The sequence below is a fragment of the Bos taurus genome, chromosome 29 (assembly GCF_002263795.3).
Source record: "Bos taurus isolate L1 Dominette 01449 registration number 42190680 breed Hereford chromosome 29, ARS-UCD2.0, whole genome shotgun sequence".
Classification (NCBI taxonomy): Eukaryota; Metazoa; Chordata; class Mammalia; order Artiodactyla; family Bovidae; genus Bos; species Bos taurus.
The window spans coordinates 44,189,728-44,205,748 of NC_037356.1; the positions used below are offsets into that span (position 1 = coordinate 44,189,728).

The 16,021-nt window shown below is 44.8% G+C and overlaps 1 protein-coding gene across 2 annotated transcripts in view; it reads left to right on the forward strand.

The window, feature by feature from the left end:
• The window catches only part of PACS1 (phosphofurin acidic cluster sorting protein 1), a 149,795-nt gene that overhangs the window by 36,813 nt on the left and 96,961 nt on the right, over nucleotides 1-16,021 (forward strand). The window contains exon 1 of one of the 2 annotated variants that reach the window (XM_024987117.2): nucleotides 10,729-10,817. The exons of the other annotated variant lie outside the window; for it this stretch is intronic. The gene's annotated coding sequence lies outside the window, so the exon portion shown is untranslated. Of the gene's footprint in view, nucleotides 1-10,728; nucleotides 10,818-16,021 lie in introns of those variants that run through there. 2 annotated transcript variants of the gene reach the window in all.

Genomic DNA, 16,021 nt, shown 5'->3' on the forward strand with positions numbered 1-16,021 from the left:
CCCTGTCCATCACCAACTCCCAAAACTTGCTCAAACTCATGTCCATCGAGTTGGTGATGCCATCCAACCATCTCATCCTCTGTCATCCCCTTCCGCTCCTGCCTTCAATCCTTTCCAGCATCAGGGTCTTTTCCAGTGAGTCAGTTCTTCGCATCAGGTGGCCAAAGTATTGGAGTTTCGATATCAGTCCTTCCAGTGAATATTCAGAACTGATTTCCTTTAGGATGGATTGGTTGGATCTCCTTGCTGTTCAAGGGACTCTCAAGAGTCTTCTCCAACACCACAGTTCAAAAGCATCAGTTCTTTGGCTCTCAGCTTTCCTTATAGTCCAACTCTCACATCCATACATGACTACTGGAAAACTAGCTTTGACTAGACAGGCCTTTGTTGGCAAAGTTAATGATTCTTTACTACCAACTTAAAAATCATGAAACAATTTGAAAGTACGAGAAGTGGCAGTAACTTCAGGTGCCCCAAGGTGTTAATCTGGTATAAGTTACTGTTATTTGAATACTTGGAGCTAGCTGTATTGACTCTAAAAGTCTGGCAGTTCCTCAAAAGATTAAACACAGTTTAACCATAGGACCCAGCAGTGCTACTCTTAGTTGGTATTGGTGCTGAGTCACTCAGTCATGTCCGACTCTTTGCGACCCCATGGACTGTATAGCCTGCCAGGCTCCTCTGTCCATTTGACTTCCCAGGCAAGAATACTGGAGTGGGTTGCCATTTTCTTCCCCAAGTGTTTACTCCTAAATATATGCCTAAACGAAATGAAAACACATGTTCTTACAAAAACTTATACATGAAGATTCATAGCAGTGTTACTCATGATAGCTAAAAAGTAGAAATAACCTACCTGTCCATCCTACCTGCTGATGGGTAGATGAGTAAAATGTGGTGTAGAATATTATTCAGCAATAAAGGAGTATGAAGTACTGACCCATACTGTTGCATAGGTGAACTTTGAAGATATTATGCTAAGGGAAAGAAGACTCACACGCTGTATGAGTCTATTTGTATAAAATGTCTGGAATAGGAAAGTCCATAGAAACAGAAGGAAGATCAGTGGTTGCCCAGAGCTTGTGAAGTTGAAACAAAGTGGGGAGTGACTGCTGATGATAATGAGTATAGTGTTTTTGAGGATGATGAGAATGTTCTAGAATGGATTGTGGTGATTGTTGTACAGCTCTGTGAATGCACTAACAACAATTGAGTTGTACACCTAAGTGGGTGAATTATATAGCATATAAGTTATATCTCAAAAGAAGTTTTTTTAAAAAAGTGCTGACAGGCAAGAATTCTCAGTCAGTTCTCAGTGGTGGTTCTTGAACTCTCCACACTGGTTTTACCTTCTTTCCTTTCTTTATTCCCCCTTAGGTTTAAAAAAAAAGCTAAAAGCCTTCTGGTCTTTCTGTATTTTTAAAATATATATATATTTTACTATTTGTTTGGCCGTGCCAGGCCTCAGGTGCAGCACGTGAACTCATTAGCTGTGGCATGCAGGATCTAGTTCTCTGACCAGGGATCGAACCCCGGCCCCCTGCACTGGGACCACAGAGTTTTACCCACTGGACCACCAAGGAAGTCCAAAAAACTCTTTTTTAATTGAGGTAATGTTGGTTTATAACTTTATGTAAGTTACATCGTGTACAACATGTGTATTTCTACTTCTGTGCACACTATAGCGTGCTCACTGCCAAAAATGTGGTTTCCGTTTGACACCATACAGCTGACCAGCTTTACCGATTTCACCCTTCCCTCCACCCGCCCCCCCGCCTGCCCCTCGTAACCACTGCTTTGTTCTCTGTATCTACATATCTGTTTTTGTTTGATTTGGTTTGCTCACTTATTTTGTATGTTTTTTATACTTTATAAAAATGTTTATATTTTTATACTGTCTTTTGTATTTTACATTGCTGTTTATATGTGAGTAAAATCATATGGTTTTTGTCTTTCTATCTGACTTATTTCAGTTAGCATAATTCCCTCCAGGTTCATGTCTGGTGTTGCAAATGGCAAGATTTCATTTTTCTTATGGCTAAATAATGCTGCATTGTGTGTATGGAGCCATAAGTGTGTGTGTGTGTTACATTCGCCACATCTTCCTTATCCATTCATCTGTTGACGGGCACTTAGGTTGTGCCCATACGTTGGCTGTAATAAATAGTCCTGCAGTGGACACGGGAGTACAGGTTTCTTTTCAAATTAGTGTTTTCATATTCTTTGGATAAATACACAGAAATAGAATTGCTGGATCATATGGTAGCTCTAGTTGTAATTTTTTTAGCAGTCTCCATCCTGTTTTCCATATTGGCTGCACCATTTTGCATTTCCACCAGCGGTGTGTGAAGTTCCTGTATCAGTCTTCTTCAGCTCAATCTCCGTGCTTTCCTGACCAGTCCTACCAGCCACATTGAGAATTTTTCATATGTAACTTTTATTATTATGCTCCTATAAATTTATGTCTTGTAGAGCTCATTATACACTGAGACCCTGTAGAGAGGAAATATTGGGGTTGGTGTTTAACCAGGGGCTGAGCATAAGTGCACATTGCAGTATTCTGTCATTTAACCTTTACAGTGACCCTGTGCGTCCGCAGCTAACGAGCAGCAGAGATGGCATCTGAGCCTAGGTCTGTTTGACTCTGAAGTCCACATCCTTAGCAGCTGTGCTGCTCTGTCTTGTAAGCCCCGTAGCTGTAGGCCCAGAGGTCTAGTCCATGTGATATGTTTTTGCTGATTAACTGTTGTATATTCTGGTACTTCTCCAACCTTTTTCCTGAAATACTCCAAGAAATCCATGCAGATGTATCACTGGGTGTCTTGTAATATAGTTCAGAAACTGCCTGCTGCAAACACAAAATGCCCTTGAAATCTTATGTTTAATCTTGCAAAACTGTAAATCCAGCACTTTAGACTTTATATGTGTGTGTTCGAATATTAAATTCATCCCTCCCTATCCACTCGCCCCCAGACCCCAGTAAAATTGTTCTTGGAGTCCTGTTCACCAGGTGTGGTCCTGGGGCTCTGGGGTAGGTGTCTGCTGCTTTCAGAAGCACAGTTGTATAATCCCATTCTCAGTTTCACGAATCCATTCTTCACTAAGAGTATATCCAGCCCTGACGTCCCGTAACTTCAAACTTGTATGTCTGAGTGCCTATTTGACATCTGCATTTGGACGTTTAACTGGTATCACAGCTTCCCTCTGGTGGCAATGTTTGGACCACAGGGAAAGCAAAGAAAGCATCTTGCAGATCTGTAGACTAGACTAGACTAGAACTCCTGATTCTCCACGCGAGTCTAAACCCCTTCCTGCAGGTTTCCCCATCTCAGTGTATGGTCCTGTCGTCCACCTGGTTGCCCAAGCCACACACCTAGCAATTATCCTAGATTCTTCTTTTTTTCTTCCTGCTACATCTAATCCATTAGCAAGAGCTACTTATCTACTTTTAAGATATCTTGACACCATCACCATCATCCTGTTTTCTCTGCTTTCCATGTTGTCCAAGCCATCCCCACCACCTGTTTCGTGCAGTAGCCATCTAACTGATCTGCTTCTCCTCTTTCTCTTAACAGTTCTCCATGCAGCCAGGGTGATGTTTTTAAAATGCACACCTGGGGGGAGGGAGGAGGGTGCAGGATGGGGAACACAGGTATACCTGTGGCGGATTCATTTCGATATTTGGCAAAACTAATACAATATTGTAAAGTTTAAAAATAAAATAAAATAAAAATAAAATGCACACCTGATTATTTTTCTTCCCTGCTAATACCCTCCAGTGAAACCCAGACTTCTTGGCCTGTAAAGGTTATTTGGCTTGGCCGCTGCGAGCCTCTCCAGCTTCCCCTCTTACCCTTGTTCACTGCATTTCTATCACGTTGGCCTTTCTGTGAGTCCTTGCCAAGGAGAGGGTCAGTCTGTCTTTAGGGATTTTGCGCTTGCAGTGCTCTCTGCCTGGGATGCCTTGATCTCAGATGGTCACGTGGCCGTCTCCTTGGTGTCATTCAGGTCTCAGCTCAGGTAGGTCTTCCCTGGCTGCCAGATCTGAACTAGACATACGGGCTTCCAGCCGCTTTCTGAATATGTTACTTTTAACTTTTTCTATTATATATCCTATCTGAAGTTATCTTTTTTACACTTATACCTTTCTCCTTCTGCAACCTCTCCCCTCAAAAAAGATTGTGAATTTTGCAGAGGAGGGATTATTCTGTCTTGCTCCTTACTGTGTCCCTGGTGCCTGAACAGTCCCTGGAAACAGTAGGTCTTTAATGTATGTTCGTAGAATAAGCGATCACTTTTCCCATTACACATAGGGCCAATATAAGAATAGGACTGGTGGTGAGCTGAGAGTAGATGGCAGTGCTGAAGTAGAAAATGAAAGGAGTCAAAAGCTTCTGGTGCCTATGTGTTCATCAGATTTAGTCATACTGATTCAAAACTGGGAACAACTCGAATGTCCATCGACAAACGAATGGATAAACAATTTGTGGTCCATACGGTGCAGTATTACTTGGCCTTAAAAAGGAATGAAGGGACTTCCCTGGTGGCCCAGCGGTTTAGAGTCTGTACTTTGTAATGCAGAGGGTACAGGTTCAGACCCTGGTTGGAGAACTCAGCTCGCACATGCTGTGTGGCACAGCCAGAAAAGGGAAAAAGGGAACATCACTTCCTTCAGGAATCAACTGATGGAATGACTCAGATACAAGAAAAGAAAGAGCCTGTATACTGCATAAAGAATGTGATATCAAAGATACCTGCAGAGTATATTCAAGTAGCATGGTCTCAATAAAGCATGATAAGCACCTTAAAAAAAAAGGACTGAAGTACTGCTCCACGGTGCAGCATGGATGAGCCTCAGCGTCTTAACCGCTGGCCCACCAGGGAAGTCCTAGCAAAGCACCTTTTAAGTTGCAGTGCCGTTGTTTATTTTCAGGTATGCTGTTGGAACTTGCCATCAAGGCTAGTCAGGTTTCAGTATCAGGGGACAAGTACTTGCAGTGGAAGTACGGCTGTTTTACAAAACAACCAGAAAAGAAAATGCAGCTCGTCTGACTTGACAGGAAGATGTAAGAAGTGTACGTTTTAAACTCTCAGTTCTTTTAGAGAAGATGACTTGTGTACTTTGATCATAGTGTAGGCTTACCGCTTCAGAAATCTTGTTCTTAATGTTCATGATTCATCTTGTTTCTGTCAATACAGTAGCTGAACTAAAAACTGTTTTGAGGTGTGGCAGACAGAAGACTGTCCAATGATCACACTCTTGCTCTGACATTAATAGGTTTTCATCTTTGTTTTTCTTCCCTTTGATTCATTGAATCATCTAGCCCTTTTTCCATACTAAGATTTTTTAAAAATACACAATAGCATGTGAATGACGTGAAAATTTTCCCCAAACTCCCTCGCTTCTCTTCCTGTCCCTTGACAAACTGTCCTGAGTATTTAAGTACAGTATTTGTACAGACTCATTTAAATGTTTTACATAAGCAGAATCACGGTGAGTTGTTTAGCTTGTCCTTTTCCTGTGACAAAGGTGTCCTGGAGATTTTTCTGTTTCTGTACTTGGAGGTCTTTCTCATTCTTTTTCATGGCTCTGTAGTATTCCACGAAATTGACAAAACCGTTTATTTAACTAATCCCAGTAAATGAATATTTAGTTTATTTCCAGTTTTCACTTTAACAATCAGTGAAATTAGATGAATGTAAATAATTTGTGTTTTTAGGGTTTTTCACTTCTTTTTTTATTCAGTTATGTAATTACCTCTACAGCATATTCTAAAAAAGCTTACTGGTACCTCACTGATGTTGTAAAGTTGGAATGACACTGAAGACCTTTGCTTTGAAAGAAAAGGTTGAAAATGAATTTTCTGTGCTCGTGGGCTTTATTCATCACTATTTTCAGGGCTTTCTCTTGAAGTGTGATTATAAAGCAAGAGCACTATGAGTGGTTACAAAACTGTATTACAGTTTTTATTGGGCCAGTTCAAAAGAAGAGTTTATCTCTAAGGATCAGAGCCAGAACAATACAAGAGGTCAGCAGTGGTTAGAATGGTTGGTCTAGGTTAGTATTTTCTCACTGAGCTGGAGTCCAGCCTATGTGAAAAATGTCTCTCTCGCTCTCTTTTTCAACTTGGAATCCTCTTAATACACTTCATTACCATGGAACTTTCTGTCGTCGATGACCAGCTGTTGCTGGTTTCCTGGTACTTGAAATATCATTAATAAAAACAACCCCCTCAAAAAAAAAAAAAAACCACATACCAAAAACAAACCCACAAAAAAACCCTATTTCTTCCTGTTTCCTTTCTCTGAACATAGGAAGATGCACATACATGGATAATTCTGATGTTTAAGGAGATTTAGAAGGTTATATTTTAAGCAGACGGGTTTGAGTGTCTCAGAACCCTCCTGATACAAGCGTATTTCCTCCACTCTGTTTTGGGGCCAGCTGGGGGCGGGGAGCGGGCTGATGTTTGCCTGGCCACCCAAGAAGAGCCCGGACTGCCTTCCCGTGAGGTGCTGACTGCCCTGCGGTTGTGAAACATCCAAGCACACGGTTTCTGTCCTATTACCTGACCTTGTCAACCTCTTCCCACCCCACCTTTCTTTTTCGGGTTTCTGGTTGGCTTTTCTAATTCATTAGCACACTGCAGAGCGAAGGTGTTGCAGTTGGTGGAAGTTATTGCATTTCTCTGAAGCTTGGAGCTGTCTGGGCTCTGAGCTTCCTTTCTTTTAGGACTTTGAGAGACAGACCATGTAGGCAGCCTGTCACGGCTGAGGGTTTACATTCCTGTTAACCTTGTAATTTACAGTGAATAAGATGAATTAGCAACAAAACATTTCCTCTCTTTAAGAGTTGCCTTGGCAAGAAGTTGGAAATCTAGAACCTTGTTGCAAAGGAGTGTGGCTGTTGTGAATGAGTTGTCTCTTATCGTCACTGTGCAGTTAGGTGTTAATACACTTCAGCCGGAAAGTGACTGAAGGCCAGGCAGCAGAAGCTTCAGAGGACGAGGTTAGAGTGTAGGCAGAGTGGGTCAGCAGGAGACCTGACCCCTGGATTTTGTTCACTGACTAACCTGGGAGCCTTTGACTTCTCATACCACACATCCTTTCTTTGCCCTCAGCTATTAAGTTTATTGTAGATGCATGAGGTTGCATGAATAAAAGGTTTCCAGCGCTGCTCAGAAGGTATGAGTAAATATGAAGTGTTGTGTGTGCTAGGGCTTCCCTGGTGGCTCAGCAGGAAGGAACCTGCCTGCCAAGCAGGAGACTCAGGTTCGATCCCTGGGTTGGGAAGATGCCCTGGAGAAGGAAATAGCAATCCACTCCAGTATTCTTGCCTGGGAAATCCCATGGCCAGAGGAGCCTGCTGGGCTGCAGTCCTTGGGTCCAAAAGAATTGGACGCGACTGAGCACGCGTGGACACACGACATTGCATGTTTTCTTGCTTAAGGATGACAGATCCTAGAACTGCCTCCGATTCCTCTTAGAATATAGCTCCTAGGAGACGAGGTTTGTTTACAAATTTGACATATTTCTCTTGGGCCTCTGTTATATCCCAGCCATTTTGTACGTTTTGAAAATAAAGTGGTTAACAAAGTAGGTTAACTCCCCTGCCCTCATGGAAACAAGGCTGTAGCTGGGAAGACATCTACCAGATGAGAGAACACAAGTCAGATACGTGCCATGTGTTAGGTAGTGACAAACGCCAGCAGAAAAAATGAAGCAGGGAAAGGAGACAGGAAGTGTCAGGGAGAGGTCGTGTGGGCTAATTACGATAACCCGCTTCCTTTTCAAACTATGCAGACGGTTTTATGTATTCAAAACCATTGTTCTGAGAAAGGAGCTGCTGGCTTCTCTGGGCTGCCAGAGGAACCCACAGCACAGAGAAAGTTAATGACCCAGCACAAGGCCATCCGTCCAACCATGCGTGATTGAAGCTGTTTATCTCTCTTTTATGCTTTTTGTGATAATGACGGGGTAGACTTTCCCGTGTTAATGTTCATATTGCATCTGGTAATTGTGGCTTCTCAGGTTTTCTTTAAACCATCTGAAGCCATCATTCGTCTTGGGGGCTAGTGTTCCAGGGACAGTAATTTTTTCATCTGTGTTCTTCAGACCCCCAGGGCACCCCAAGCCTTTCTGGAGACTTAGCGGTCATTTTAAATTGATGCTTGGACCTTTTTCATCCAGATTCGTCTAAACAAGTTAGTCAGATGCCTGGCTTGAGGGGAGGCATGAATATAAAGAATAGGTGGAGGGGCTGGTGTATATTTATGGGCCATAAACAACAGAGATTGTTAACAGATGCGAAAAGTAGGTAAGTTGCTGACTTAACTCCTTAGGTGTGTGTCACGGACGCGCTGGCAAGACCTTGTGCTGGTGTCTGTGTTTATATGAAAATAAGAATTTCTGAGCTTATTCATCTTTTATTTTCCTTCTCACCCTTCCCTCTAGGTTTTTTTTTTTTTTTTTTGAGCATCTGTGTTGGCTGGTTTAGTCCCTAAGTTGTGCCCCCCTCTTGGGACCCTATAGACTATAGCCTGCCAGGCTCCTCTGTCCATGGGGTCGGCTAGGAATATAGATGTAAAAAGAGACAGAAACATGCACAGATGATTGACTGGATGTATTATGGTAAGTGTTAGGATAGAGAGAGGCCCAAGTTCAGTGAGAACTGAAAACTGGGACACTTCCCCCAAGTGGGAGTGGAGGAGGGTCCACGAAGGCCTCCCGAATCAGTGGCTCCAGCACTGAGTCAAGAAAAAGGCTGCAGGACTCCCCTGATGGTCACAGTGGTTGAGAATCCGCCTGCCCTCGCAGGGGACATGGCTTCGATCCCTGGTCCTGGAGGATTCCACATGCTGCGGAGCAGCTGAGCGTGGGCGCCACGACTACTGAAGTTACCCACGCCTAGAGCCCGTGCTCCACAAGAGAAGCCCCCGAAGTGAGACGCCCTCGCACTGCCATCAGAGCAGCCCCCACTCGCCGCAACTAGAGAGAGCCCGTGCATCAGTGAAGACCCAGCACAGCCAAAAATAACTAACTAAATAATTTTACAAAAAAAGAGAGTGAAAGGCTGTAGCCTTGCTCTGTGGCTCACTACTTTTCCTTTGATCTCTTCTGACTTTCTCTACGTTGGTTTAATGCAGGTTCAGCTGATGCCCTCTGGTCCACTACCTGTTCTTCTATAGCCCAAAGCTGTTGTTTTTTAAGTAGCTGGAAAAAAATCAGAAGAACAATAATATTTCATGGCATGTGAAAATGATATGAAATTCAAATCTTTGAGTCTACATATAAAACTTTATTGGAACATCGCCAGGCTCATTTGTTTATTGTCTGTGTCTGCTTTTTTTTTTTTTTCACTAACGTCCTTTAATGCCCTGCTGAAAGGCAGGAGGCGGCAGAGATGATGGTGGTGAAATGGAACGCATGTAAGCCTGTTATCTTCTGCTCGCTGATTGCAAGTAATGCACAGGAAGTGTTTGAGGCGCCTCTTGTCCTGTCTCCCACCAAAACGTGATGCACCCACAGCTCTGTGCATAGCGACAGGCATTTACATGTGTCATTCTTGTTTTGTCTAGTTTGAATTTAGTTATGGGGACATTTTTTAGTAGTCTCAGAAAGAGAGTATCTGGTATGAGTCAAAATGATTATAGACTGTGCTCACCTCAGGGTAGGAGATCTGGGCCAGAGGACCTCAGGACAGTTCTTTACTGTCCCTGCAGGTCTCTTTCAGTGATAGGGTTGGTTGGTGAGTAAACCAGATAACCTGCCTTTCAGCCCAGAAAAGACGATGCTGCTTGGTGGAAGGAGCATGAACGCCAGCACCAGACAGACCTATGTGTGCATCCTGGCTGTGTTACTTCCTTCCCAGGTGACCCTGAGCAGTTGATCTAAACTCTCTGTGCCTTAGTCAGCTCATCGGAAATTGTGATCATAAGAATGACATGAGGGACTTCCTTGGTGGCCCAGTGGCTGACGCTGTGGTCCCAGCACCGGGGGCCCAGGTTCCATCCCTGGTCAGGGAACTAGATCCCACATGCCACAGCTAAGGATCCCGCATGCTGCAACTAAAGAAGAGATCCCGTATGCCACAGCTAAGACCCAGCACAGCCAAATAAGTAAATAAATGTTGAAACAACAACAAAAAAAGGAAGGAAGTGATCGCTTGTTCTAAAAACTCCTGGCACTAATAAATGTTTAATCTGGTGTAACCATGATAATTATTTTCAGTCTGTGAATTCTTACTATATATTATGAAACATTTTAAAACAGCAGCGATGTCCCAGCAGTTTGTAGTAATGATTTATTAATAGCCCGTCAACTGTGACTTAGTATGTTTGCATTTTTGCTGATAACGGGCTTCCAAAACACGTGAGTTCTTTGAACCAAGACTTTACCTAACTGGGAAAAATTTCTGCTCATGTTTTAACTGGAATTGGCACGTAGAGTGTTATGTCTTGCCTTGTGAACACATTCAGTGATTATTTCAATTTACTATGCAAATGACAGTAGGGAAAAGATATTTTGTATGTTGTATCCCCTTTCCTCTGCCTTAGCCACTGTCTTTCCTTTCCACCCATTCTCAATAACTGAATTGTTTAATTAGTAATTTTAATTCTCCCTAGGAAGGTTAGTTTTATTTTTGATGTTTGTTTTTTGTTGTTTATTTATCTAGCTGCACGGGGTCTTAGTTGCGGGGCATGAGATCTTTAGTGATGGCATGTGGGATCTGATTCTCCAACCAGGGATGGAACCTGGGCCCTGCATGGCAAGCATGGAGTCCCAACCGCTGGACCACCAGGGAAGTCCCCAGGAAGGTGAGTTTTGATGAGGAGACTTAGACTGAGGCAGTCTTGGATTTTCTTTGCATAATTTTTGATGATTTTAGAGGTAACAAATTTTGAGGCAGAGTTGGAATGTCAGTTGTCAGGATACTGCATTTTCTGTCTTTGAATAATTCTCATTTAATCATCATCTTAAAAAGTCTAGTGAATACTAGTTACTTAGTACTTAATACTTAATTAGTATTTTGAATCCTTTATTTTAACCAATCTCAATGTATGAGATGTTTGTGTTTATGATTTGCTTAATGACAAAGATACGGGATTTCTTAAATAGCCAGCTTTCCTAGTTGGATCATGATAATTATTTGAATTACCTACAACTATGTAAGATCATATCAGTGCATAGTAAGCTAGATAAGGATTAGATTGTGGCTAAGAGCACGGGCTTTGGGGTCCTCTAACACAACTGCAAGTCAGAGCCTGGCTTTGCCATTTGCTAGCGTGTGTGATCTTCCCTCCTGGTGGGCGTATTGATCCTAAGGGCAGTTGGAAGATGAAATGACATTATAAATCTGAGATGCTTGGTGTGCGTCCTTATATCCATTGTTACTGGATTATTTTAGGGACCAACACAGCAGATTGCTATCTCTGGATGTAGAACTGAATCTTCCTGTCTTTCAGGCTTCCTTCAATCATTGTCTGATCTCAGACTCCAGACATAGTGAGCTTGTGGGGCAGTTCCCCTAAAATTCCATGGCCTCGTCCTTCTCTAAACGTAGATCTTATGCTCGAGCTGCTTAGAACACCCTTCTTCTGTATTCCTTTTCTCCTAATTTCCTTATCTTTCAGAGCTTGGTTTCCGGGATTCTCTTCCATGAACCCTCCCCCTGCCCCAACTCTCTTGGGCTTCTGCCGGGCCCCGTGCGCACATCTCTCTGCCTCTCACATTGAGTTGTAAAGAACTGTTCATCTGCAGTCTCTCTGTCAGACTGTGAGCCTTTTAAGGACAAGGCATTTTGCTCAGCTTTTTAAAAAAGATTTGTTTATTTGGCTGAGCCAGGCCTTAGCTGCGGCATGCTGGGTCTTCACTGTGCTATGCGGGGTCTAGTTCCCTGACCAGGGATCGAACCCAGGCCCTCAGCATTGGGAGCACAGAGTCTTAACTACTGGATCACCAGGAAAGTCCCTCTGCTCAGCTTTGGCAATGCTGTGTGGCAGTGCACAGGACCGACCTGTCCTCAGGGCATGTACATCCTGTACATTTGAGGAAGACAAATATTTAAATAATCATGAGGGTACACAGGGCTTCAGTAGAGCATTGCATGCAGTGGAGTGTAACGGGAGCTTTGAACCTTGTCCGGACACATCAAAGACACCTTTTTCTAAGGAAGTGATGTTGCTTCAAGTTGGAACCTGAAAGATACTTAGGAGTTAGGGAGGGGCAAACAAGGGAGTTCCAGGTGGAGAAAACTGCGTGTTGCGGGGTCACTTTGGGCCAGTTACTTAACTTCTCTGCACTTTAGTTTTCTTATTTGTAAAATGGAAATAGTGTGAGTACCTCAGAGGATTGTCATCCATATAAATACTGTGTTTAAAGTTGTCTTCTAATGAGTATTTCTGAAATGAAGCACAGTCAGTTCCTACAGGGCAGTTTCCTGGTCCAAGTTTGTGTATTGAATTGCTAAACATGTGGATTCACTTACTGTATTTTTCCTGGTAACCTTGCTCTTGACCTGTCCCAAAGCCTCTCTCTTGTTTTAATGACAAGGACAGAGGGTATTTTGTTTTGCTTTCTTGTGTGTTTGTGTTAATTACAGAGATCCAGTTCTGCCTTTCATTGCTGCACACAGCTCATGCTGTGGCAAACCTTTTAGGTCAATAAGTGTTATCGGGTGGAATGCTTTCACCTTCAAGGAAAACAAAAGCCAACTCAGTGACTTAAACACCCAGGCACTGTTTCAGATAACAGAGTCTAGAGGCAGGGTAACTCCAAAGTGAGTTGATTCAGCAGCTGGGGACCCATGTTCATTTTTCTTCCTGCCCTGCCATCCCAGAACACTGGCTTGTCCTGGCTGCTTCCTCTGGTCTCAGGAATGTCGCCACTCCAGTTGTCACAGATGTGTTATTGACCAAGGTTCCTGGCCTTCCCCAGTCAATAGAAATTGATCAGAGGCTAGACAAGAAATTCAGGCAAGGTTTTGCTTTGTTGGGGCCCCTGCTGCAGCACGAGGGCATGAGAACAAGTGACAGGTTCCAGTGCTTGTTACTCCCCGAGGGGGACGAGTTTGTTCCTTTTTTGGGGTGAGGGTAGGGATGTGTCCAGGGGTCTGGCCAGAAGGGCGGCTTACGTGTTTGGCCCAGCCCTTAGGTGGTGCTCTATGCAGAGGGCATAGTACCCTGCTTTTGCTCCTGGCCCTTCAGAAGCGACTGATGCTGTAGGTGAAGCTCCAGTACTTTTGGCCACCCAGTGCGAAGAGCCAACCCATTGGAAAAGACCCTGATGGTAGGAAAGATTGAAGGCAAAGAAGAAGGGGGCAGGAGAGGATGAGATGGTTAGATAGCATCACCAACTCAGTGGACATGAGTTTGAGCAAACTCTGGGAGATAGTGAAGGACAGGGGAGCCTGGTGTGCTGCAGTCCATGGGGTCGCAAAGAGTCAGACACGACCGAGCAACTGAACAACAACTTCAGAAGTGGCAGTTGGGTTCTTTGGTCTCTGTATCTTGTCCAGAATTTGCCCCAACTGGGCATGCACGTGCTAATTTTTCGTCCCATACAGTTTCTTTATATTTTGTTGCTGGAGGAGAGGTGTGTCCGGGTGCTGGCACTGCAGCGAAAGGGTCCCAGGTCCCACCCTGTCTCAGATAGACCCCAGAAGTCCAGCTGAGGAAGAAGCACTGTGTTTTTCCTGGTGTCCCTCTTTATCATTGGAGTTTCGGGGAGTAAACTTTTGGCTGTGGGGAGTAAAGCTGCTGAAAGACAGGAAATCAAAACCTAGGCAGGTTGATTTGCCAGCTTCACCCAGCCGGCCCGTTCGAGACAAGTGGCCATGGCCTGCCTGGGGAAAGCACCAGACCAGGAGGGAGAGTTCCTTGTTTGGGCTTGACTTTGCCCTTGACTGCTAGTAATCAGGGTGTTTCCTTCTCCTGAAACACATCAGTTAGTCACTGACAAGGCTCCCAGCAGTACACTTTAGCTGGAAACACACTCGCGACCAACCGACAGGTAATCCCTGACCAAGTAAATCCCAGTGGAACCAGAAAACTGGGTCTCGCTTTCCTTAATTGGAGCCTGACTTCGAATCAGATATTGAACTGAGAAGAAAAGCATTCGCCATTAGAAAAAGAAATTTAAATTACTGGTCTGTCCATATTTAGAATTTCTTACAATCGTTTCCACTGTATGTAACACTGAAATCCTTTGTGGTTGTCTGCCGCCAGAATGAATCTTTGACCCGGCAACTTTAAATGTGTGTGACACCTTTGGGAATTTTGAGAATTCTTAATTTAATCTGCTCTGGTCCAGAGGTGGGGGCCGGGATGAGGGAGCGCGCGATCCTTTTGTGTTGAAGGTTACGCTGTCTGTCAGCAGAGGCCTGTGCTGCTGCAGCTTGGGTTAGGAGACAGCAGGTACTGGCACAAGAAGCATCATACTCGAACCTTTGTTTCTGGAGGCAGTAAAGAGCCAGCCAGGCCCGGAGGCGAGTAGGAGGTGACGGGCAGCACAAGGCCCTGGAGCTACTGGTGTCGCGTCGTGCTGCTGGTGGCCGAGGGCTTTCTCAGAGTGGGGAGAGAGAGACCCCGGTCCTCCTGCCAGGGACCCCGACTTCCTCTGCAGGGCTCCCTGAAGGCAGGCCTCGCCACTGTACTGTGGGGAGGCTGGAGTGTATAACTGCTTGCCTCTCCCCCAGCCCAAATTTCGTGGGTTCTTTCTTTATCATTTTTTAAATTAATTAGCTAATTAATTAGTTTTACTTATTTTTTGTTGCACCGGGTCTTCGTTGCTGCGAGGGCTTTCTCTCATTGTGATGGACAGGCTTCTCACTGCGGTGGCTTCTCTTGTTGCAGAGCACAGGCTCTAGGCACACAGGCTTCAGTAGTTGAGGCTCATGGGCTCTAGAGATTGGGCTCAGTAGTTGCGGGTCAGGGGCTTGGTTGCTCTGTGGCACGTAGGATCTTCCTGGACCAGGGATGGAACCCACGTCCCCTGCATTGGCAGGCGGATTCTTATCCACTGGACCACCAGGGAAGTCTTCATGGGTAATGTTAATTGCCTAATTAATGAACTGATTCATATTCTCTTTTGTGATAACTTAGTTCATGTCAGGTGGTGCTAGTGGTAAAGAATCTCCCTGCCAGTGCAGGAGGTGCAGGAGATGCAAGAGATGTGGGTTTGATCCCTGGGTCGAGAGGATCTTCTGGAGAAGAAAATGGCAATCCATTTCAGTATTCTTGCCTGTAAAATCCCACGGACAGAGGAGCCTGACAGGCTACTGTCTATGGGGTCACAGAGAGTCGGACACGACACACACACACGCACGCACGCACACACTTCTTGTCAAGCAGGGACTTGTCCTGACTAAGAGAGCAGGAAGGTCACTGTACCGGGCCCTCTGGTTCCTTGTCTAGACAGCGTCCACGGCTGTCCTTCCCTCACAGACTCGGATTGTTCAGAGTCATGCATCTCCCTGGAGGGAAGGAGGAGGCATTAAAGCAGAAACACACACAACTCAGCAGGTTTCCCTGAACGACCAGTGATCACTGAGTTCTTGCTGGACCCTCCCACTGATTCACTCTTTACATTTCTTCTCTGTGCCTCTGTTTTCTGGTTGGTAAATTGTGGATGTTGCTGACTCTGTGAAGTGCTAATGAAAGAGGCTGGACCTCATCAGGGGTAGAGAAGGGCCTTTGCTTGGAGAAGTGCGCGGCGGTCACCCTCGCCTAGGGGCTGCCTGTGTGCAGAGCTGTCTGTGTTGGGATGGAGGAGGGGCCCAAGACTGCCCCCCCCCACCCCGCCCCCGGCCTCGGGGAGCTGAGACATGCGCAGAAGGTGGGCACGGCAGTGTGCGCCCGGTGTATGGCTTCAAGTGATTCATGGATACACTGGGTGGGACCGTCTTCAGTGTTGGAGATGGTGACTCAAAGCCTACTTTTCCTTCCTTAGGGACGCCACAGCCCAGAATCAGTCTGTTAAATGGGGGTTGACGTCCTATACTTTGTTACACTTTTCTAGATGA